The sequence below is a fragment of the Lissotriton vulgaris genome, chromosome 2_1, assembly GCF_964263255.1.
Source record: "Lissotriton vulgaris chromosome 2_1, aLisVul1.2, whole genome shotgun sequence".
NCBI lineage: Eukaryota > Metazoa > Chordata > Amphibia > Caudata > Salamandridae > Lissotriton > Lissotriton vulgaris.
The window spans coordinates 1,420,085,504-1,420,109,134 of NC_141687.1; positions in this window are offsets into that span (position 1 = coordinate 1,420,085,504).

The following is a 23,631-nucleotide window of genomic DNA, read 5'->3' on the forward strand; positions in this document are numbered from 1 at the left end:
ATTGTCACACTCTGTGCACGCAAATAAGGGAGAGAAAATGACACAGAGATTGTTGAAAGAGAGCCCGGCTGCGTGAGGATTCCATATGTCAGCAGATCAGGAGGAAACTGAAAATCACCCTCTTAGGTTACTCCACTTATTTCATCAAAGTCAGGGACCCGATCAAAGTCAGGGACCAGCTTCCCTACCAACTGCGGCCACATCGGAACTCCATTGATGTGTGCCGGGTGGTCTGCGGGAGTTTAAGTTTAAATACCTGTGAACTTCTCTAGGTGCGAGCAGACCGCTTCTGCGAGTAGCGTCTGCAAAGGAAAAGACATAGAAGAGAGAGCGAGGGCACATGTTTCTATTTGTGATCTATGCTCTAGTAGTGTGATGCCTAAAGTTTTTTTTTAATCAATGGGTAAATACTAAATGCGTAAGAAGGAAATGTATGATGGCGATTCCTGAATTTACGTGTAGAGAAATTGAGGGAACAAAGAGAGGGAAGAAAGACTGAGCATTTGGAAATCCACTAATACAATCTGTGGGAGCGTGTGTATATATATATATATATATATATATATATATATATATATATATATATATATATATGTATATATCACGAAACAAGCGGCTACATTAGTATCCATTTCCCGTGATACTCATGAAATCCCTCTGCTTTATGAGCGAGGGCACACTAACCAGCGCAATATTTAATTAATTTTTATCTGGAGTAAACGCACCACCATGATGGCATGAGTTTCAAAACGCTCCAGTCTGCCCTCTAATCCCTTATGTACTCTTAGACATTTCACATCTGTTCCTAGTGGGTACAACTATGAACGTCCATTGCCAGCATACACTGCGACTAGGTTGCACAATGTTAGACGTATGCGCATGTGCTAAGGTTGTCCCCGCGTATCATCCAAGACGATTTTATGAAATGATACTTTATATAGCGCAGTTATTATTATTGTTGCTCAGCCCTTAACTGTTTGTGTTAACTGCGTACTACATCATTAAACTGCATCAAGAATACTTGCCATGTACTTGTATACCATGTATGTGCTAACACCAAACCACTACAATATGGCGGATGTTTTAAGTCCTCTTTTCATGTCCATTTACACAGAAGTGTTTGTGTCCATAAAGCATGATTGAAAGTTATAAACTTTGTGTGAACAAGCGCTTTGTAAGCGCGAAACGCGTCGCAAGGTTTATGAATGAATAAACCCCTTTTCTTTGGCATACGACCTACGACTCCTGTGATGTATTGCTGAGTGCTCTTTGGGACGCCGCTTGTTTCATGATATATATTCCGGCTGCTCCGCCGGACACGAGCCACCTCTTTAATGCGTCTGGACCGCTGGTAGAAGCAACCTCGTGGATATATATATATATATATATATATATATATATATCCGGTCGCCAGTAGGTATATATAGTTAGGATTTTTTTTAATAGGGATTTCTGAAAATTCTATGTTGAATAACTTTGACGTTGATGGACGGAATTGGCTGAAATGTTCAGGAAAATGGCACATTTTGTTTCTGAGCGTCCTCTGGAAGTTTTGGGGGGTTTCGTCAAGCGGGGGCCGAGAAAAAAAGGGGGGTCCCAAAACGTGTTTTTAACATTGGGTTTTCCATAGGGCGGTTGGACTCACTTTTAGCCCGAACGGCTGAATGGATTTCCACCAAACTTGGCAAAATTGTAGGGACTGGTACCCCGATATGCCTTTGCTATGTCTCAAGATATATGCTCCAGTGGTTTTTCCCAAAAATTAACTACATTGGGCTATATATATGTTAGAGCCCAAATGTAGCCCAATGTAGCCCAAAGATGGCCACCAGAGACAAAAAAACAGCCAGATGTATCCCAACTATAGCCCAATGACAGAATGTCCCAGAGTGTCCTAAAGAACAACTAGAGCGCTAACAGTCTTACTTATGACAAAAGTATGGCACACCTGGAATAAAGTGTTACCACTGAAAACATTTAATTTGCAAAGGAACAAAATGAGGGGGTTCATTTTGCCATAGAATAATATATATATATATATAAAAATATTATATATATAATATATATATATATATATATATATATATATATATATATATATATATATATATATATATATATATATATATATATATATATATATATATTTTCACTGAAAAAACCATAGGTTATAGACCATATATAGTTAGGAATTTACAAAACCTTATTTTACTCACACAAAACCATTGAAATTCGCATATATAGTTAGTTGCACTAACTATATATCGCGCACCCGCAATCCACTGCTGATGATGTCACATATTACATCATTCATGACATGGTCAGTGACATCACTGATGACATCACTGATGACATCACTGATGACATCTCAAATGACATCACTGATGACATCACTGATGACATCTCAAATGACATCACTGATGACAACATCCAGTGACTGTATGTTTCTGTAAAGTTAAAATATGTCCTACATATTGAAGAATGACTGGATGAAGGATTTAGTAGGTGCATGACTGACTGTATGAGTGAGTGATTAAATGTGTCTCACTGAGTGCATGGGTTAGTGACTAAACTGTCTTAATTTGTGCATCACTATGTCTGTTGTTCTGTAAACTGCTGCATGTGTTGATCAGTAGCTATATGAGTAACTATATGGGTTATTGATTGGTTGCCCAAGTATTTGTATGGGAGACTGAGTGTGTGTGTGGGTGGCTGGGAGGTGTATGTGCATAGATGTGTGAGCAGTTGATTCACTAGATGTATGGGTTCAAAAGTGCATGTGGAAACAGCTGTATGGGCGGTTGACTGTGTGCATGAGTGTATTGGTGAGTGAATGGATATCTCAGTGCTACATGTCAAAGTAAGTACATATGTAAAACACAGTACATGTGAGAGTTGACATATATAAATAACTGTGCATAGGAGCCAGTGAATGTGTGAGTGGCTGTATGGATCATTGTGAACTTGTATCAGGGATTGTATAAGAGAGTAAATATGTGTTAGTATATGTTTGAATAGGTACGGGGTGTATAACTGTATAGTTGAGGAAATGTGATTTATTCTTTGCATGACTGACTAGGTGTGTGAGTAACTCCATGGATGAGCGACAGTCTGTGAGTGTCTGTTTACGCTGATTGTATCTAAGGTTATATTAGAGTCTGAAGAGGTTCATCGTATTATCACATGAATGATATCATCAGTGATGTGATCAGTAATGTCAAATGAGATGTCATCAGTGATGTCATCAGTGATGTCATTTGAGATGTCATCAGTGATGTCATCAGTTATGTCATTTGAGATGTCATCAGTGATGTCATCAGTGATGTCACTGACCATATGCAAATTTCAATGGTTTTGTGTGAGTAAAATAAGGTTTTGTAAATGCTAATTCCTAACTATATATGGTCTATAACCAATGGTTTTTTCAGTGAATATATATATATATATCCAACACCAGGAAAGCACAATGCGGCAGGCCGCAGGAAGCTTCTTTTGGTTCTTTAATAAAACACAAGCATTTGCCAGCAGTCACTTACAAAGTCACAGGCTTCCAGTTTAAAAGACACTGCCAGACGCGTTTCAGGATAAACAATCCTTTCTTCAGTGGCTGCTTTCAGGAATGAGTAAGAAAAAATGTGTCCCACACATGCACCACTAAATTGGTAAGGAGTGGAATAATGGTACCAAGTGAGTGTTCGGTGTTTTGCAATACCAATCACACAAACATATTAAAGGCCAGGGGCTGGATTGCATAACATGGGTCAATTGTTCTAGTTGTTAAACCACCAAGAGTTACAAATTTGAACCACAATAACACAAAATTACATAGTGTCCAAATCAAGAAACAATGAAGAACCAAAGCATAGTTTGTTTGGAAAAATATATATATATATTTGTGTTTATTCAGAAGTAAACATTTTATCACAGTGATAACCAATCATTTAAAAAAAATTTATACACATAGTGCAAAAAACATTTCATTAAAAACATTAAAAATCACATAAAGTAAACATAGGTTAAAAGGTCAAAAGAAAATGGGTCTTTCAGGAATGAATCATCACGCTACACAGTTTTAATTATAAACACCTGCCCTTGTGGGCGTGGCGCTCCTGCTGCCTCTTGGTGTTTGTAGTTTGTAACCCATGTGGGTGCGCAGTTCATTCCTGAATGCAGCCTGTACCCCTGGCAAATGCTCGTGTTTTATTAAAGAACCAAAAGAAGCTTCCTGTGGCCTCCCTCATTGTGCTTTCCTGGTGTTGGACGACCTTTCGGGGACCTGGCAGGTGCAGCGGAATCAAAGGCAGAAAGGGAGCGACGCTATCCAGGCATGCGTGTGTGTCCCACGGTATTGCAGCAGCAAAGCATGGTGAATGAAAGAAAGTGAATCTCACTCCAACCCACAAGGGATTTAATATGTGCACAAGACACGAAGGGCGCATCCACTTGGACATTATCACGAACACTACAACACCCAGGAGGCCGTGCGCGGCCACGCCCATTGAGGGGCAGGTGTTTTAAAGAATTGACAATGTGAACTTCGTTTCATTCCACTCAGCCACTGACGAAGAGAGCTTGTGACTCTCGAAACGCGTTTGGTGAACTTTACTTTGAAGTGTTTTCCCTGAATTTGCTCACTGGCATGCTGCAATAAAGAAACAAACATGTAATGTGCAATAGCAGCTCCATCTCAGTGTGTTCAGATGGTGATGGGCACTGTGATGTGAAGTGTCCCTACTGGAATAGAGTTGTAGGTCTCATAGTACTTAAGAGGCCAATGTGCTGTGGTAATGAGTACTTCGTTATGAAGTGTGCTGTGGTGCAGTTCCGAACATGGTCGCCCTTATAAGCCTGGTGTAAACAGTGGAACAATGCCTGAAAGTGTGCAGGGCATCTACATAGTGCATTTATGGATTTCACCAGGGACCAAGGGGACCAAGCTGGTCAAATGTGTGAGGTGCAAAACCACCTCCACCTCAGTAAAGTGGTGATGAGCACTCTGTTGTTAATTGTCTCTGCTGGCCTGAGGTCATAGGACTCAATTGGACATGGTCGCACCCTTGGGTCAAGTGCCCATACAGGCCTGATATACACAGTTTCATTGGGGACTAATGCCTGTGGAGGTCAATAAGGGTTGGTCAGTGATGATTCAGGCTATTCCATGGGATATTATTGTTTAATCCTGTTTTATGAGTTTAAAGGCGATATATCCAATGCTTGTTCTTTTGTAGGAGTATTAGGAGTATCATTTGGGGAGTTCTGGCAATAGATTTATTCAATCACTGCCCACCTTATGTCGTTCGGGGTATGACCTCTCTCAACAAAGTGGACTGTCAATCTGCTTGTGTTCTTTTTGCATCATATGGTGCTATGGTGTTCCACAATGTGTGTTCTCACTTTACGGCTCGTCATTTCTATATAGCGGAGTCTACAGGGGCATTTAATGAGGTAGACCATGGTAGTGGAATTACAATTTGTGTGTTTCCTTTGATGCCAGATGGTTCCAGCCTCCAGGTCCAGAGTGTTTGTGGCCTGGGTTAGGTGACAGACACTGCAATCACCACAGGAGTAGTGGCTGACTACACCTGGTAGTCCCCATGCATTAAGCACGGTGTTGGCAGCTGGTGGTTGGGCTCTATTGGTCCGAGTACTGACGAGATGGTCCTTCAAGCTTCCTGCCTTCTTATCTGAAAAAATGGTAGTTCCCATTTCAGAGTGCCCATGTTCAGGATGCGCCAGTTCTTTTGAATTATTTTCGCCACTTGTTTGGAAGCTGTGTTATATGTGGTGACGCATGTGAGAGGGATAGTAGTGTTGTCACGTCTGTTGTCTTCCAGGAGAGCCTCTCTATGTTGGTTTCTTGCCCGTTTTGTTGCTGTTGAGAGATTTTTTCAGGGTACCCTCATTCTCTGAGTTTGTGGGTTTTGTTTCAATAGTGTGACAATAGGTTGGGTCCCCCTGTGGTAAATAAAATTACCGGGACTATTTTTCTATACATTAAATGACAATAAGGATAGCTCATAAAAAATGAGAGGCAGAGTCCGTGGTATCTGAGTCATACGGGCTTTAATTAAGATGACTCGAGTCACTGAGAATCGAGTTCCATCACCACTAAGGTTCAGGAAGGGATATCTAATGATTTATTAACATCACACATTATATATAGTAAAACTGTATAATTGCAATGAATACAGTAGGCGTAACAAGTGAAAAGAGAGAGAGATAAGAACACATGGGCGTAAAAGAAGGCGTGTACAGGGGCGTACACGGAGATGTGTGCTGGATGCGTCACAGAAGTGTCATAGGTGGGTGGATGCATAGAGAAAATCTACAGGGTCAGCAGAAACCTTTAACATACATGCGCGCGCAACTGAGCATGACGCATATTGACGTGTAACTGGGGAGAGCTGGGGGCTTGACTTTAGCACTAGTAGAGGAGTCTGGTGTCTGGGATGTCAGAACGACCTGCACCTATGGCATATCTGATATCTTATGTTTGGAGGATGTGTTGTCTGAAGTAAAAGGTCTCTCGGGCAGAGGCCGTTCATCACTGAATGCTAGTGGGTGCATACGTGTCTTCGTGTAATGCGCGGGGCCATGGGCCTACTATGGCAACGGGTGCAGTAAATTACTTGCAAGGATACAGGAAGGCCGGGCCCTTTGCTCTGCAGGCTGGAATATGTTTACCTATTTCACTAGACTGGAATGTGTTTTTGCGGAGGCTGAGCAGATAACTGTAGGCAAAATACCGTCTTGGCAGGCAGGCCGGGCCGAGCCGGGCACCGCTTGGCTGGGCAGGAAGTAAGGTAGAGGTCCGGGATGTATACCTAAACTGCAGCTTTCTGAGACAGAAGAGGCTCAGAGCCTGAATTAAGGGTCTGGCTCGATTGAGCCACAAAAACGTGTGCTTCGCAATATTTAAAAGTGCACCATGTAAATGCATTGGAAGCGTAGGCCTGGATGCGGAATTAACATTAGAACCATGGAGGGCCTAATAACTGACATGCTCACATTTGACGGAAATGCAGGGACATTATTAAAACAGGCACGGAAAGGAATTACATGATAACATGGACATACATGGGACATAGTTACATGGATAGGGTGCGAGGGGGGGACACACTGACTACCTGAACATTTCTATTTCCTCATTCCCTCCTTGGCCCCTACTGCGCCCTTTAGGATATATCTATTTTCATGAGACCATCTATCTGTTCATATAACATCATTTGCTCGTCTTTTTTCATTCGAGCACGGGAACGTGAACGGGGACGGGGAATACAAGCCGTGGCGCACAAGCCGCAAATCGCTGGGCCACATTGTAGACAGAGACAGCAACTGAATACTATAAGCAATACTAGTCCTAGGAACGACAATACGGTCCAGCCCCATCCTGCTATTACACTCCAGAGCCAGCCGGACCAAGACCAAGAGTCCTGATGCAATTCACGGGCTATCTTATAGAGTCTTGTTATTGCAGCATACACTGATGGTGCGTTATTTGGAATAAACACACAACAACTGGAGCCGATCACTCTACAAGCTCCGCCCCTATCGGCCAGGATGACATCAAGAACAAGGCGGTTCTGAAGAACAACAAGTCTCATAGCAGACTGCTCTTCGGTTAAGTTTCCTAAGGCAAAAGTAGTTTCGTTCACTACTGCTTCAAGAGTTCTTGTTAACCTGCGTATTATCTTACTATTTTGGACGGGACCTATGAACCAGAAGTATCCTTTAATGTAACCCTTATACTGGTCCCACGCTGATTCGGAATAATCGATAACAGGAGGAAGGTCTCTCTTATGTTTAACATGCACAAGACGGGTATTTCGGTGATAATCGGATGGGGCTAGAAAAACTGGTGGCAGTAGAAACGCAATATAACATGTTCCACCCCAATCTAAGGGCAGACGTACATAGGCAGTCTGACCACAAATAAAATAAGAATGGCGGAAAGCTTTGAAAGTAGACTTTCCTTTATCACTGAATTCGACCACAGTATTACAATCACTGTGTCCTAGGTGTACTGAACCATTTTTCCTAACGCATAATTCACCTTTCACGGGTAAAACTGTTATAAACGGTAAGTCCGAATTAGTCTCGGACTGGACGTTCAGAATCATGAGGTTAAGGGAAAAATTACCTAAGTCATACACTTCATTTTCTAGATCGGTCCCTGTGCTTTGGGGAAGACCGTTCTTGTCTGGGAAACAGGCTTTATTCATAACTGTATTCAGGTCTCCCCATATCCAATTGCTCTGGGAAACTGTGGACTTACTGCCTAGTGAGGACATTAATGCACCATTGTGTGAAAACGGATAAGGAAAGAGGGTAGAGCTCCCTTCATTTTCTGGTAAGGTGGGAGTCGGCCACATACCCAGCAATTCATGACATTGCTGGTCTGGTGAGAATGATGTAACATACGGATAAAAGTGTTGTTGCGCAGTGCTAGTCGATAGGATAGTTCGTGAGGGGGCAGGTCACTAAATGTGTGCTCTACAGTGTCATTGAAAGAAGAATGTACATGTGAACCAAGAGGAGGAAAGAAAACATGTAGCGTCAAGCTTATACATATAATCGTAATACTCAGAAAAAACATAATAAGCAATGTAACGATGCATCTACTACATAGATTTTTACAGTATTTCATTTTCATTATTTCCTGTCTATCTCTCGCACTATTTGGGTCTACAGTCTCCTACATATCAGGAACCTGTCTAACCGCTTCACCCGAGGGGGACTTAAACAATTAAACGCTGCCTGACTTACTAGACCGTAGCTTAGTTCTGTACTTCTGCTACGGAGTTTTTTCTAGCAAAGGGAGTTTAGTGTCACTATCGGAAATGTTCTCAGAAACCTTCGCGAAACAGTCCTTGGAATCTGAGCTTAGTCCATGAAATCGCTTAACATGATGGGCATGGATCCAGCCCTTGCGTCCTTCAACCTTCACTGCCGTCCTCGTTGTTAACAACACAAGTTTCGGTGATTTCCAGCGCGGCTCCAGGGGACTTGACCGGTCAAAATTTCGTACAAAAACAATGTCGCCCGGGACAATGGAGTGATCCTTAACCTGGGTGTTGTCTGGAAAGGCGGCGGCAACCTGTGAACGACAAGAGAGTAGTGCAGACATCAAGGAAGCCAGGTAATCTGTCAGCATGTTACTGTCAACATCCGTTAATTTCTTAGGCATAGGTGTACCCCAAATATTTGGGGGTCGACCGAAGACAACCTCATAAGGAGATAGTCCGGTTCTGGAATGAGCTACCATACGCATGTAAAAGAGGGCAACTGGCAAGGCTACCATCCAATCTACGCCTTTTTCTGCACAGATCTTTGCTAGTCGTGTTTTCAGAGTCTGATTGTGTCTTTCTACGAGGCCAGCTGCCTGTGGATGTCGTACGCAATGGAACTTCCACTGGTACCCTAACAGAAGAGATACTTGTTTCATGAGTTCAGAAGAGAATGGCTGACCGTTATCTGAGTACACGACACGGGGCAAGCCGTATCGCGGGAAGAATTCACGAACCAACTGTTTGGCAGTGGTCACAGCAGTGTAATCTGGGACTGGGTAAGCTTCTGTCCATCTGGATAGGGCACATACAACTACGAGGACATACTTGAATCCTCGACATCGGTCCATCTGGATATAATCCATCTGGAGGACTTCAAAAGGGTGGTCAGGAGGATGAAATCCACCTTGTTCCACGGGAATGCCTTTGCCTGGATTGAACTGACAACAGATCATACAGGTACGTACTTTCTGTTTTGCTGCTGCACGTAAATGTTTATTGAACCAAATGTTCTGTATGCTGTCTAACATAGCTTTTTCTCCTAAGTGTGTCGGGCTATGTGCTGTATTGATGATAACTTGAACCATAGAGTCGGGGAGAAACCATGTGGCTTTTCCCTTTGTCATCCATCCCTGATCTGTCTGGACCCCTCCTTGTTCAGTCCATTTCTTGATTTCGTCTGGAGTGGCATGTGTCTGTATGTCGAGTACATCTTGTGTGGGATCCCTGACTGTCATGCAATTCGTCAGTGATGGTACTTCAGTCTTTGTCGTGTCAGCTGAAATGTCGGTATGAGTCTGAGCTGTAAGCTTTGCTGTTCGATCTGCCAGGTCGTTACCCTGGGAAATTGTGTCAGTAACTTTTGTATGTGCTTTGCACTTCATGATGGCTATGGCTGTAGGCGAGTGTATTGCGTCTAACAGAGCTTGAATGAGGGGACCATGCTGTATCTTGGCTCCATGAGAAGTCAAAAAACATCTCTCTTGCCAGAGGACACCGAAGTCGTGAACAACTCCGAATGCGTACCGTGAATCTGTGTATATGTTTACTTTCAGGTTCTTGGCTCGTATGCAGGCTTGGGTCAGAGCAATGAGCTCTGCTGCTTGGGCAGACAGGGTGTCAATACGATGTGTTTCTATGACTTCGGTTTCAGTGGTCACTGCATATGTGGCCACTAACTCTCCTGTGCTTGTTCTCATGCATGAACCATCCACATAAAGTGTCAGGTCTGGGTCGGGTAATGCAATGTCTGTTAAGTCTTGTCTTGGCTTCGTCATGGTGTTAATGACTTCCACACAGTCATGTGGCGTAGGGTCTGCTGTAATCGAGGGTAACAGTGTAGCAGGGTTTAATATGTTGCAACGTCTGATCTCTATGTGTGGCTGGAACAGTGTCAGTTCATATCCTGTCAGTCGTGCTATGGTCAAGTGCTGAGTCTGTGTCCTGTTTAAGAGAACTTCCACGGAGTGTGGAACCTGTACTGTCAGGGGATGTCCTAATACTATGGAGTCCCTTTGTCTGATTGCTAGAGCTGTTGCTGCAACTGATTTCAGGCACGCAGGCAGAGCCTGGGCTACTGGATCCAATGTACTAGAAAAATAAGCACAAGGCTTGTGTTTTCCTGCTTGATCTTCTGTAAGAACAGATAATGCTGTGCCATCACGTTCAGTGACAAAAAGTGTAAAAGGTTTGCTGTAACATGGTGTCGCTAAAACAGGTGCTTGACATAGGGCTTTCTTCAGTTCGTCAAAAGCAAGTGTATGTTCCTGAGTCCAAGGGAGGACAGTCGAAGTCGCTGCCTCCTGTGTTGTCAACTGTATGAGTGGTTTGGCTAGATATGCATACTGAGGAATCCATTGTCTACAGTAAGAAGTGAGGCCAATGAAGGCCCGTACTTCCTTTTGTGTCCTGGGCTGTGGAAGATGTGCAATTAACTGAATGCGATCAGGTGTCAGCTGTCTACCCCTCTTGGACAGCAAGTGTCCAAAGTAAACCACTTGCTGGGCACAGAATTGTAGCTTCGAAGGGGACACTTTATGCCCCTTTTCGGCCAGGAAATACAAGACTGTCAGTGATGCACGTTCGCAGTCTTGTTCTGTTCGTGCTGTGATCAAGAGATCATCAACGTACTGGAGCAGGGCAGTGTCAGGAGGCATGTGAATACTGTCTAGTTGTCGTTTCAGTGCTTGACTGTAAATACTGGGGCTTTCTGTGAACCCTTGAGGAGCCCTTGCAAATTTGAAGCTTCGGCCATTTAAACAGAATCCGAAAAGATACTGGCTTTCCGGATGGATGGGAACACTAAAGAAGGCGTTCTTGAGATCGATTACAGTGAAGAACGCAGCTTCGGAATCAATGGCAGTCAATAGGGAAGAAATGTTAGGGACCACTGGGTACTGGGGTATTATGCACTTGTTTTTATTCTCGAAGGTCAATCACCAGTCTGTAGACCGGTGGTGCATTAGGGTCAGTTCGTTTAAGAACCGGAATGATAGGAGAATTACACACATTGGAGTCAGTTTCTACAACCACTCCTTGTGCAATGAGTTCGTCAATAATTTTCAGTAAGGCCGCTACAGCCTCAGGTGGTAACTTGTATTGTCGGATTCGGGGCAGTACAACTCCTTGTTTGAGAGTGACACGGTATGGTGTAATGTGCATGCAACCTACATCAGTCGGACCTTGTGCCCATAAATGCTGTGGTACATTCTGTAATCTTGGATCAAAATCTCTTAACACATAATGTCCTTTAAAATCACGTAAAAACAATCTCACTCCTTCCGGAGAACAACAAATCACTGCTCCTAATTCTTTCAACGTTTTTATACCAATAACGTATTGTGGACATGATTTCGTAAGTAACAAGTCTGTAGTGCGAGACAATGGACCAACTTCTAGGGAAACTGGCTTTGACACTTCGTTAACAATAGGCTTTCCTGAAAATCCCAGGGAAACATTTCGTGAGCCTGAGAGGGGTGCCCCTGGAACCTCGTCATGACTGATGGTAGTTCTGCTTGCCCCTGTGTCTATCAAAAACTTTCTGTCTTTCCCGAATACATGGCTATGTACATAGGGACCCTCTTGATCTACAGGAACCTCGATAAGGGGCAAGCCAACCTCCCTCTCTAGGCTGTTTCATGAGTACTGTTGATAATCTGGGTAATCTGACTGAGCATACTGGTACATCTGCTGTGTAACATGTTGTGTGGCCGCTATGGGCTGGGGTACGGCTACTGTCTGTTGTGCATTCTGAGGAGGTTGCGTGTTTTGCGGAATGTGTTCCTGTCTGGGAGGACGCGGTCTTTCTTTTGTCCTGCCTGTAGCTATATTGTGTTTCAGGACGGCGCATTCATTTATGTAGTGACCTGGCTGTTTACAGTAATTGCACGTCCCTTTTACAGGTGGCGCGCCTTTCCTCTGACCATCAGCTGTCGGAACAGTTTGGGCAACTAATACTTTCATTTTCGTGTCTTTCATGCGTCTCTGTTCGTGTTCCCGTTCCTCTCTGATTCGGTTCTGATGATACTGTAACATTTGTAACATTTGAGAAGGGGTATTAGCTTGCCAGGTACTCTCAACCTTTAGTACTCTATTTTTAACCTGGGGTATAGAATTCTCTACTAGTTTGGTCACAAACAGATGTGGATATGATTCACTACTTGTCTTCAGGCCGCTATTAATAATAAAACATTTCTCAAATCTAGAATAGAAATCACTAGTGTCTTCATCTGGTTTCTGTTTGCAGGCTGAAATGGCATCCCAATCTTCCTTTTTGGTAATCAATAATCTTGGCAAAACCTGTATCAATAGCTCTGGTAATTCTCTAGCTTTATCCCCGAGACCACTTCCGGGGACCCGTGTATTTTCTTCGTTTTCCAATTCTGTCCAATTAATCTTTTTCTCTCCCACCTCCCATTCTTTCTCTTTAAGTTTTTCGTAAATGCCTGCAGGTAACAGGACTTTTAACATTTTAAGTGTATCAGCAAATGTATATTCTCCCATACGGAGCATGTCTGTTAATTCACAATGGAACCCCGCTGGATCTTTATCATGACAGGGCAATAGTTTTTTCATTTCCAATAATTCCATTTTAGTCAAGGGTGTGTATACGAATACTCGTTGAAGCGCACCCCCGTCAATTCTGACGGGATGAACCTCACGTAAAGGATTCTGTCTGTCTATGTAATAGGTCTTCCTTTTTGGATGTGTAACAGGAACGAAATGTGGAGTCAGGAAAGTCCTGTATTTGTGTCGTTGTTCTAGAATGACATTAATTAATTCAGTACCTAGACCTCTCCATCTTGCTAGGAGTAAATCTTCCAATAATTTATATAGGGGACCTGGATCAGAATGCTGACTCTCGTACAATATAATGAGATGTTGAATCATGTACATACCAGCTAATCGCTGTTCTTCCGGAGGAAGACTCAAAAATGTTTGCGCTACTATGTCATCTTTATATACGCTAGTGTTGCCAGCCCATTGTACTGCTGACCGGGCTAGTTCCTGTTCATGCATGGTACTAAGTTCGCTACTCCCTATTCGTCTTTTTAATACTTGGTCAGTGGCTTGAAATATGTGTTCGAGGGAATACTGTTCTGGTATGGAGGAAAGAGAACGTTTCTTGTATTCTAGTCGTATGGGTCTATCAAAGGGTCTTGCCCTTCCTATGTACTGTATTCTATCTGCGTTCTCAGTTTCTATATCCTAGTCCTCTGAGACTTCGTCATCCTCTTTTTCAGCCTCTCTCTCCGCCTTTTCCCTCTCGTGTATCTCAATGATTACTTTACGGATCTTTTTGTACATGGCTTCTATACAACTCTGTTTATCATGTTTACCATCAGCTATGTTATCACTCCATTTTGTCAGGGTTCTCATCTCATCTTTATCTTTACCTGGTTGGTCTTGTTCCCTTATCAAACAATTAATCAAAAACTGTAGGATCAAACGCTGAACCTCCGCTTTCCTATGTGCCATGGCCATGTGTATACTTTCTGGTCCCTCCCCCGTTCTAATGAAATGGTATATTTTATCTAAATGTTCCTTCATGTCTGGTAGAACACTCAAATAGTTTGCAACGCGTCTTACACGCAATGAATATATAAACATTTGACCTTCACCTGGTACTGGATCATATATACAATCAGTAATGAACTGTTTAAGGGCTTCGTGAGTAGCCGCTTTTGGCGTACGCTGTAATGCTAGATCTCGTAGTGTAGCTCGTTTTAACAGGGGCGGGGTGGAGGAGCCTCCACCTGCTGCTCCTAAACTAAGATCGCCTAGGCCTGAGTCGACCTTTACTGGCTGTGCTGTCGCTGGTAGTGTAGCTGTAGCTACCGGTAACGTTGTCACTGGTATGGCAGGTTGATCTTGGGCTACGGGTGCTGAGGAAAAAGGATTGGGAGGGGGATTGGTAACAAGAGGAACAGTAGGGGGATTCGTGTTATTAACAGGGGGAGGCGGAGGACGATTAGTAGGTGGTACACGTACATTTACATACTCTGGAGCAGCGTCATCTAAATAGGAAGAAAGGAAAATGTCCGCTGCGGTCTGTTTATGACGGAGTTTAGTCGGGATCAGTGGTTGCGGCAAGTTACTGGGTACTTCCGGGGTCGCCTTAGGTAGGCCCTCGGCGAGAAGGGGGTACATGCCTTTAATAAGGGCATTTCTTTGTCTGTACAATTATTCTGCTCTAACTCGTTCAGCTTCTTCTAGTAATTCTTTTTCTTGGGCTTTTTCTGATGCTTCTCTACTCTTCTCTGCTTTCCTAATTTCTTTCTCTGTTCTTCTATGCGCTTCTTTACGCCATAATTCTATGGCATCTTTCTGGGATTGTCTGGCTTTCTTTTTCCATAGTGCTTCCTCTACTCTCATGATGCAATCAGCATCCCATGTCCCTGACACAGGCCATCTATATTTCTCCTCCAGATCTTTAGTATAGTCAACCCATAAGTCTAAGTACAGTATGGCATCTAAGCCATGTTTATGGTACATAAAATGTCCGGGAGTATCCCTAGGCGGGGCGGGAACTGCCTCTTCGAGTATCCCTTTCCTGGTTCCTATAATTTCGAAAACAGCGGCATATTTGAACTGACTTGAACAAGAACACATTAAACACAATAATGAACTGCAAACAATCATTCATACCACGACATTAAAACATTGCGAACAGAGATTACCTGGTACATAGAATAACACAAATCTGAAAAACAATACTAGAATACTGGATACTGGATGCACTGCTAGAACAGTACAGTCATACCGGTCCCATAAAGAGACAAGTCATACCGTATCCACCTAAGTGGACACGTCTATACCGGATCTGTGTACCCAGACCCGTCTTGACCGGGCTCGAATAAACCCGTCTATATGCGTTCCCAACAACGGTACTCACCGGGAAGCAAACTGAAGGCCTCGGAAACTCGACACTGGACTGCTACGGCTTCTGGCTGCTACGCATGCGCTTCGGAACAGGTGGGCCTCCGGATACCTCGGACCTTGCTCTCTCGGCTTGGGCTCTGGTCGGGACAGTCCGCATTCCTCACCGCCTCGTGTGGATGCCTGGTCGCAGTCTCCGTCTCCTCCGTGGGCCTGAGGGAGTTAGCAGGAAAACCCGCGGATGTGCACAGAAGGGGGTCCGTCACGGCTGTAGAAGGGGTCAGGGGCCTGCGTTACATCGCCGGCGCGTGGGGAAGGGGACACGTCCCTATTCGGGCACCAGATTATGTGGTAAACAAAATTACCGGGACTATTTTTCTATACATTAAATGACAATAAGGATAGCTCATAAAAAATGAGAGGCAGAGTCCGTGGTATCTGAGTCATACGGGCTTTAATTAAGATGACTCGAGTCACTGAGAATCGGGTTCCATCACCACTAAGGTTCAGGAAGGGATATCTAATGATTTATTAACATCACACATTATATATAGTAAAACTGTATAATTGCAATAAATACAGTAGGCGTAACAAGTGAAAAGAGAGAGAGATAAGAACACATGGGCGTAAAAGAAGGCGTGTACAGGGGCGTACACGGAGATGTGTGCTGGATGCATCACAGAAGTGTCATAGGTGGGTGGATGCATAGAGAAAATCTACAGGGTCAGCAGAAACCTTTAACATACATGCGCGCGCAACTGAGCATGACGTATATTGACGTGTAACTGGGGAGAGCTGGGGGCTTGACTTTAGCACTAGTAGAGGAGTCTGGTGTCTGGGATGTCAGAACGACCTGCACCTATGGCATATTTGATATCTTATTTTTGGAGGATGTGTTGTCTGAAGTAAAAGGTCTCTCGGGCAGAGGCCGTTCATCACTGAATGCTAGTGGGTGCATACGTGTCTTCGTGTAATGCGCGGGGCCATGGGCCTACTATGGCAACGGGTGCAGTAAATTACTTGCAAGGAGACAGGAAGGCCGGGCCCTTTGCTCTGCAGGCTGGAATATGTTTACCTATTTCACTAGACTGGAATGTGTTTTTGCGGAGGCTGAGCAGATAACTGTAGGCAAAATATCGTCTTGGCAGGCAGGCCAGGCCGAGCCGGGCACCGCTTGGCTGGGCAGGAAGTAAGGTAGAGGTCAGGGATGTATACCTAAACTGCAGCTTTCTGAGACAGAAGAGGCTCGGAGCCTGAATTAAGGGTCTGGCTCGATTGAGCCACAAAAACGCGTGCTTCCCGATATTTAAAAGTGCACCATGTAAATGCATTGGAAACGTAGGCCTGGATGCAGAATTAACATTAGAACCATGGAGGGCCTAATAACTGACATGCTCACATTTGACGGAAATGCAGGGACATTATTAAAACAGGCACGGAAAGGAATTACATGATAACATGGACATACATGGGACATAGGTACATGGATAGGGTGCGAGGGGGGGAAACACTGACTACCTGAAAATTTCTATTTCCTCACCCCACGGAATTAATGGGGCGCATTCCTGAAAGACTCAGAGTAAGAATTACTGGTCATTGGCATCTTTCTTTATATATCACGCAAATGCTATTTGTTACCACCAGATAGCACATATTACAAGGCGCCTTTCTTAAATTCATGAAGCACAAATCGCCATGTTCCGTTCTCACTATGTTTTTTCCGTATGGACCACGGACACAACGCTCCAGAATCACAGATATATAATATTATGTCTAAAAGAAGCCAGTATTTGATGTGTTTGATTGTTTGTCTGTTTGTCTTTTTTCCCCTACAGGAAATAAGCCACTAGGGGAAACCATCCTCTACCACATAACGCACCTTAACGTGTGCGCCACATAGTTGGTCTTAAACATTTTATTTTAGACCACTCTTTTAAATTCATGCACATAGATACTGATGAAAGCCAGTTTAATACTGAGACCTGGCTGAAACAGGTTGACCACACTGGATACGGGAGTCTGTAATCATCTCCATTGATATCCACGTCTCAGGTTTTAACCACTGCCAAGGGCCCAACATTAAAATAGTCTTTTGAATTCTGGGACCCTGCGGACAATTTTTTAATTCACATGCAACTCACCTTCACTGCACACTCATGTTTCAAAACCTGCCCCGCTGTAACCAGGCGTTGAAGCACACCCAAGGTACACTCGGTGCCTTGGGTGGGACCCGATGATGAAGCATGCCACCAACTAGGTTGGTGGGTGAGGGTCTTCTTAAAAAACAAATGTTTTTCCCTTTGAAACAAACACACATTAGGAGCTTCTACCCAGTGGCTAGTTCTCTTTGATTCAGTATTTTACCTGGGGAAGTGAACTAGCTCTAGTTTTTCCTCCCTTCTCCCCCTCTTGATATTTATTACTTAACATCAATGCTCATTTAACTTTTGTGAATATACATGGTGAGCTTCAGGACACAATTTTATTTCACATAGTCCCATTTTCCAAAGCAATTGGCTGCATTGATGATTCTCACTTAGCAATATGTCCCCGATCTGAATTCCTGTATAGTAATAGAAAAAAATGACCACATTGTAAATACACAGTTGATAAGGAGAAACAACCTTTACAATGTGGTTTTTACCATTTTATAACTTTACCACACATTTTTTTACCTCGCACATTTTTGGATCGCACATGCTTTTAGAACGTATGCATTTACCACACATTTAAGGTTAATTTCAGGGGTGTAGGGGGTCTCCCCCCACAAATACATTGTTTATATATATATGAATATACGTAGAAACATTGCGTAGCAAAGGCATACGTTGTAAAAGCATATGCGATCTAAAAAAATGCGTTGTTAAAATGTATGGTAAGGACATGCTGACTATTTCACAGCATTGTTCTATCATACAACCGTTAATAAGTAATAGTGATTGTGTCATTTCCGATCTTTTTGCACATTAGCAAAGCAGCACCCATAATAATATGTGTTCCAGCACTGTGATCTCCAACCAGCTAGCAACAGGAGAGCTTGGAAATGGATGTGTGTTAGGTTTGTAAAGTAAACATTCACTATAAACATGCAATTTTATATTTGGTAAAGTTAATAAACATAATATTAATATTTTATGACACAGCGCTTATCCAATGTGACCGTGGCTAATGACTTCATACTTAAGTCTACTGTCTGCAAAGCAGGGAAGGTTCAATTTTGCACACAGACAAATATATTATGTGACTGAACAGTTACTTAAAGGATATTTCCAATGCATTCAAAAATTGAAGGAGCAATACAGTGTGCACCAGAAACGTGTTATAAAATAGTAGCATGGTGTGCTGTGTTGCATAACGTTTGCAACAAGAAAGGGCCTTCCATTGGAACCAATAGATGATGACAGCCGTGTTCCAGTCCACGTCTTTAGACACAGCGTCTTTTTGCCCCCCACTGTTGACAAATGTATTCCACCTCTTTTTCATCGCGAAATTTCAAGTTCCTGGAAAAAATCCACAATCGTGCCGATCTTCAAGAAGGGTGACAGAGGTGATCCATCATGCTACCATCCGATCTCGCTGTTGGACTCGTCTGTCAAAATCCTAGGTATGACGGCCCGTGAGAAGTTGGAGGCATGGGTGAAAGACAGGGGCTTCCTTTCTGAAGTGCAGTTGGCCTTCCAACCGGGCTTGGTGGAACAATCTTTCAACCTGATCACGGGGAAGCACATCAAGGCCAAGGAGGCTAATTACACCTTGTCTTCATGGACCTGTCTAGTGCGTTCAAACTCTTGGACATGCGCCTACACTGGGTCAGTTTAGCTCAGGTGCAATTTGGCCCTGATGGGCACTGTATGCCCTCCTTCAAGGTAGAAAACGGGGTTAGGCAGGGGTGTATTTTACTTCCCTTCCTTTTTCTTTTTTACATTAATTACATTGATCCTTCATTTCCGCACAAGGGAAAGACCTTGCCATGGCTAGGAGAACGGCCTGTGCCCGTACTCCTGTACGCTGAAAATGCTGTGCTATTGTTTCCTGCTGCTAACGGGCTACAGCTTTTGCTGGATTCTTTCAATGACTTCACGCAGAACCTGAAGTTAAGGGTAAATGAAATAAAATGATTAATTTTGACCTGTGGGCCCAGAAATCCTCATTCGCGCAGGTTGACTTTGGATGACACTGTTATCATGAAAGTCTCAAATTTTCACTACTTGGACATTTTGCTGGACGCTAATTTTAAATGGGACAAATGTTTGATACAGTGAGGGCTTAAAATGGATGGTACAGCTGAGGCAATTTTCAGTTTTGCTAGGAAATTCAAACAAAAACCAATTGATCTCAGCTCCCTGTATAAAGCAAAATGTCTCTCCTTGGGTACTTATGGGGCAGGAGTTTGGAGGTACACGAACTGCAGATGCTTACAAGCACCCAAAAAATGTTTTTCTACTAACTGCTATCAGTACATACAAGCACTGCGAACATTTTCATCTACATAGAGGTCTGCCTCTGGTACATCGAAGACGTGATCATACTGGCACCACTCCTATTATGGGTTAAACTCTGTAGATCCCCATTCACTAACTCCTCCCACCTTGTCCTACCTGATAGCACTAACCTAGATCATGGAAATAACATTAGGGGAATAGGAGCACACTGCCTTACATCCCAGAAGAGTTCACCGCTTTACATTATGGTAACAGCAGTTCACAATTAGCGCTTTCTTCAATATTAGTAGTAGCATTTCACCCAAGTTGGTGCAGGTAGTGCTGTTCATCTCTAAGTCCATGTATTTCTGGATTTTATCCCTCATCGTTAGAGATCAGAAACTAATTTTATCAGGGGCTGCTGAGAATGCTCCCACAGTTCACTCAGATCCCCATGCAATTATGTGCCCAGATGTCTATGCCTGCACTGCTTATGAACTGATTTCATTACATATTGCCTCACATATTTCACAAATGTTATTAAAAGCAGATGTCATGACTGTCTCAAAACCACCTGCTCTACACTTTGCTAATAGTGTATTATTCATACTGCATATGTTAAAATCTGTAGTACTTTCCATAGTTGGAGTAGATGTTGGTGAATCATTACAATTTGAATGCAGCAAACTTTTAATATAAAAATATTAGCTGTGTCAAATAAATACACATTCCATAAAGCAATGCAAATGTGTTGGCTATCTAAATCTGAAACAGTTTAATTTTAAAGTACTTTTATTAATACATATTTTCAATTAATTCTAAAAAAATCTTCACAACAATGTACTCCAATATTAAACATTACAACTTTCTATTAAATGTTTGAGTGTGTAGATTTTCTCATAAATATATGTTTCACATTTTAAAATTATACAAAAAGAAATATGTGATTAAATACTTTAAAAGTTATAATTATATGGAAATAAAAAAGCATCTGTAACCTACATTATAATATTGACTATATTTCAATAGGTATATATATTTATAGCACTATTTAGAGGTGAAACATTAGATGTTTCAATGGAAATAGCTCCTGACACTTACTCATGCATGAACTTGCATTTTATGATTTCTTCCTAGGGATCTGTAGGGTGGACAGTGGAAACACTACATTGAGTATGACCTGCCTCTCCTATTTGTGTCAGCTTCTCTTTCGCACACGATGTTAAATCATACCAGCATTTCCTGAAATCTTTTATTTTGTACTTGGTGAGTTAAACAACATTAATCTGCCTTTGTATGCCCAGCCAACTTTTTTATGTGCTCTGGAACTGTTAAACACATTTTCCCAAACAGATTAGCATTGTTTGAAAGACATTCTTCACCATGTATTTTAAGCTCCACATTTGAAAACATATGTTAGTTGCATCAACCTTTCTCTTGCTGTTGCTTAGGGCTGGACGTTTTAGATTTACCAAAAATTGTTCCTGCACTATTGGTATGTTTGAACCTGATACAGAAAGGCAGAAATGTTCCGGAGAAATGCTAATTCATGATTCTGATACTATCAGTAGCTGCCTATGCGACATGCGCAATTTGTGAATAAAAATTCACAAAATGTGGGGGGGCGTGGCTTGTGCGCCACTGCAGCATGGCAGATCGCGCTTGAGCTCCGGGGCAGTCAGAGGCCGTCAAGGAGATTTCAGTGCCCCATATACGGCGAACTTTACCCGAAACCGGCTTCTTAAGTTTCGGAATATGCCATGAACGTCGTGTGAGGTTTTTCTTCCTCGCACAATATTGATAAGCTGCATTTTCCTCGTCTTGGAGCCCTGCTCACTGGAATTTGCGAGCGACCGCCATTTTGTACATTGGTGGCGTCGCTCGCGTTTTTTCCCTCATCAACCTCGGCGTTTCACCAGAACCTACTCTACATGTTGGGAATGTGGTGTTATTTGCCAAAAGGTTATTTCAATGTGCTCAAGGATGCCTTTTCTCGCAATAGGCACTTTGTTGGGAGCTTTTAAGTTCTCTTCATTGATGGCTGCCGTCTGTGTCTGACTTCAGTGGAAATTCAACAGAACATGGTCAAGAGCAGCTGGTGAGATAAATACCTTATTCTATTTGCTCCTGTTGATTGACAAGCTCTTCTTTCATCACTTGCTCAGCATTTTTGATACTCTTCACTTCTCTTTCTGCATACGGCCGCCATTTTGTTATGTGGCTATGTTGACTCTGTTTTTACCTCACAACTGCACCTAATCCTGGATGTCTCTTTTTGTTTTTTCTTGAAGAGTCCACATTTGAACTTATGTCGCTGATTTTTATAGTCTACTGAATATTATTTATTGTGACTACCATTTTTCAATCTACTGCCATGTTATCATTATACTCCTTTCCCTGCTCTTAAAGGTGTATCTGTTTTTTCTTGCTATTCTCTGAGTGTGCCGCTGGTACTTCGAGTGTCATACAGTTTGCTATTGTGTGACTTGTGGTTTTTTCTCTCGGACACACTCTAATGGCTGACAACATGGGTCTTTCTTCCAAAATCAAAGACTCAAAAGGTAACCTGAAGAGGCCAAAACAGACCTCTCCTTCTCCGGAGTCATCTCAGAAGGATTCTGCTACTACATTGGATACCATTTTGTCACGGTTAAACACAGTACATGATATTGCGCAATCAACTGAGACTAATACTGATTTACTTCAGGTGGAGGTTGCAGCTATCAGGAATGACTTTAAAGCATTACCTCTTCGTGTTTCGACTGCTGAAACATGAATCTTTGGAGTGGAAGATACTGCGCAACAGCACTCTAAGTCTCTTAATCAGATGCAACGCTCTATGGCGGCATTACGGAGAGACCTCACTTAACAGGAAGATCGTAACCGCAGGAGTAATTTGCGTATTTTTGGTCTGCCTGAAGATGTGGAAATCCTAACAATAAAAGAACCTGGGGTCTATAACGGGGCTTCAAGTACTCCGAGCTGCTGCAAAACTCCTACATAAGTGAGTTAGGCGCTAATAGAGCTACATAAGTCTCTATATCAGAATGTGTGCCAGGACAAACCTGTCGAAGGACCTACTGAGATTGTTGGTAAGACCCGTACAGAGATGTGTTGGATTCCCATCAAATAGGTATGTAGATCAAGTGTTCTCATTTGGTCATCTAAAAATGGGGTGGTACGTCTCTTGATCAATGAGACCCATCCATCGCCCTTACTCAATTGGGTCGCACCATCAATCGCTAAGGTACCCATGAACAAATGATAAAGATGGGATCGAGTGCAGTGCAAAAATCAAAAGATGTGTGAGTTAAAAACAAGGGGTAAAAGGATCAAATAGGCGAAAAACTCTAATGTAATTTGTCCTTTCCCTCAAACAAACAAGAACAATGCAGAGGAAGCAGTCTAAACATATAACTGCATTTACAAGTCCAACATGTTTCAGCCGGTAGGGACAAGATCCCATGGCTTTCTTCAGGGCCAGAGTTCTAAGCATTAGCTACTGCATACATAAAGTGAACGTAATGACAATCTGTAAAGGATAT